This window comes from Chenopodium album, chromosome 4 (genome assembly GCF_948465745.1).
Source record: "Chenopodium album chromosome 4, dcCheAlbu1.1, whole genome shotgun sequence".
NCBI classification, from domain to species: Eukaryota; Viridiplantae; Streptophyta; class Magnoliopsida; order Caryophyllales; family Amaranthaceae; genus Chenopodium; species Chenopodium album.
In genome coordinates this window covers 23,417,279-23,420,218 of record NC_137837.1, presented here as the reverse complement: position 1 = coordinate 23,420,218, position 2,940 = coordinate 23,417,279, and the positions used below count along the sequence as shown (strand labels likewise).

The following is a 2,940-nucleotide window of genomic DNA, read 5'->3' as shown; positions in this document are numbered from 1 at the left end:
GATGAGCTGTTTTGCCGAGTTAGGTTCTAATGATGTAGTTGTTGTGGTCACGCTTTGCTGGGCCATTTGGGGAGCACACAACTCTCTAGTGGTGGAGAATAAGAGTAAGGATCTAGCTTAAGTGGTGAGCTATGCCTCGAAGACTTTTGAGGAAGTCAGAGCTGAGAAATCGAAGATTTTGAGTGGTGGACCTGCTACTGGGAGCACTTATAAGACTGTATGGTTTGCTCCTCCTAGGGGCTTCTATAAGGTCAATGTGGATGCGGGGCAAGTTGGTGAATTTGGAGCTGGTCTTGGGGATGCAGTGAGGGACGATGAGGGAAGAGTCAGAGCTTGTAAGGTTGCTCAATCACATGACTGTTGGGAGCCGAGTGTGGCTGAAGTTAAAGCTATTGTGTTGGGGTTGGAATTGGCTAGAGACTTGGGGCTGCGAAGATTTATCTTAGAGAGTGACAGCCTTCCTATCATTCAAGCATTAAAAGATAAGTCACAGGGTGCTGGTGAGTTGTTTTTAATTTTTGATGATATTGTTGATTTTAGTAATTGTTTTGATTTAGTGAAGTGGTCTTTTGTTAAAAGAGGGGGAAATACATTAGCTCATGCTATTGCCCATTCTCAACCATATATAGGAATGTCGAGAACGTATGTGGCAAGATGAAATCCCTTCTCGGTTTGTAGAACTTGCTTTGGCTAATTTCAGTAATTAAGTTTAGCCCTTTGAGGGTTTGTTTAAAAAAAAAATTAAAATAAGCTAATTTAACTTATTTCCTCACCATTGTACAACCTTAATCTACATCATTCACTAGACCCAGCTAACTCCAATCATGCCGGTGTTCAAAATCGCCTTCAAGGGATACTCCGTCAAATTCATCCCTTCTTCAAACACCGCTTAGCCGTCGCCACCACCCAAAACTTCGGCAAGCACGACATTGGCTGCCTCCACATCCTCGACCTCTCCCCCACCCCATCATCTCCAAACTCACCTTCTTCAATACCACTGACTGCATCAACGACGTCGCCTGGTCCAAATCCGACAACAACCTCCTCGTCGACGCCTTTGCCGACGGCTCCCTCAAACTGTACGACACCTCTTTCCCCTCAACAAGACCCTTATCACCCTCTCTCTGGACACACCAATGAAGCTTATTCCGTCGATTGGAGCCCAATTCGCAGTAATTCCATCATCTCCGGCTCTTTCGATCATACAATCAAGCTTTGGACTATTGATCGCCCTACTAGTGTGAGCACCTTTAAGGGACATGATTATTGTGTTTATAATGTTTCTTGGAATCCCCTGCTTGCCAATGTTTTTGCCTCGGCTTCCGGGGGTTACACGGTTCGGTGTTGGGATGTTGGAAACTCGCGCTTTACTATGACCATACTTGGTAGTAATAATCGTGAGATTTCGTCTTGTGATTGGAATACATTTTATAATTGTTTGCTGCCCACTGGGGCGGTAGATAATATGGTTCGGGTTTGGGATGTGAGGAGTATTAGGACTCTCATTGTTGTTCTTGTTGGTCATAAGTATGCTGTAATGAAGGTTAAATTTTTGCCACATCGCCAAAACATGGTTTTGAGTCTCTCTTTAGATAGGAAGGTTTGTGTGTGGGATTTTACGGTGGAGGATGCTTTAATTGAGAAGTATGATCGTCATACTCATTACCCAGGCGGGATCGATATGAGTGTTCTTGATGAAGGGTTGTTGGCTAGTAATGGTTGGGATGGGATGACTTAGGTTTGGCAACATAGAACTGATCCTAGAGTAGAAGGAGATATGTTGTAATTTCTTGGGTTGAGAATTTTATGTCTAAATGTTGATATATTGAGTGTTTAATAAAATCATCTAACCCAACTTTTTTTTTTTTTTTTTTTATGTAATTGGAATGAGTTGATCATGCATTTACCCTTTTTTGGTTGTCTAATGATCTTTATTTATAAAACATGATGTGTATAATGTATATGGATGCAAATGGAAATGTAAGCTATGATTGTTACGAAAATGGTAGCTAATAAATTGCTGATAGTGGTGGTTATTGTTTATGTAATGTTGGAAATCTTTACTATTATGCTGAATTGTTGAGTTATAAGTTTTACTTGTTGTACCTTTGGAACTAGTTTGGACACTCTTTATCCTTGCCAAATTATTTATCAATGTAAGAGTGTGCGCAAACTGTATATTATTAGGATTCAGGGATTTTGCTTCATCACTGTATTTTTTTTTAGATTATCCCATCCAAGGATTCAAGGGTTTCTATAATATTCCCCATAAGTAGACTTGCACCCCCTCTCTTAAGGGAAAATCCATCATAGTACTTAGAGATGGATCAATAATAGTAAATTGTATAAGTACATGGCAAATATTGGAGGAGGACCATTTCATCTCACATACCCGGTACTTCTGTCCATATTAAACAGAAGAATCAAGGGTAGTGGATGTAACTTTGTGTGTTTTTCTTCCCTTTATGGGTTGAAGAGATGGAATTGTGTGGATTTGGAAAGTTGAAGGAAAGTACCTGTTATTATCTAATTAAAAGCGAGGAAAGGATGTTGTAAAGAGGTCATTATGCGGCATTGCAATAATCGAATTAGTTTATCGAAGGCTTTTCAGTTAGTTGTAAGAGTGACATATTGGACATCAAATTGATTGACAGGTAAAGGAAGATATCTTAAAGGTTTATTGTTAATTTGTAAGGAGGCAAGGAGCTTAATGGAATTGTGAATATGGAGTTTTAAAGTTGTTCAGTGCCCTCTAGTTCAAAGCCAATTTGAGGACTCAATCCGCTTTCTTCTCTAAGTTTCTATTCTTGATGAGTTGATGGGATTGTATTATAAGTTAGAACCTACTAAGGATTAGTATGTTTCTTAACCTATGTAGAAATTGGGTACCTTAATTGATTTAAATGGTATATGTTTGACTTGCTTTACCTTAGGAACTAG

At 39.5% G+C, this 2,940-nt stretch overlaps 1 pseudogene; it reads left to right on the top strand.

Annotated features, from left to right (window-relative positions):
• Positions 1–824: 824 nt before the first annotated feature.
• On the top strand, positions 825–2,058 carry LOC145626854 (peroxisome biogenesis protein 7 pseudogene; annotated as a pseudogene).
• Positions 2,059–2,940: the final 882 nt, after the last annotated feature.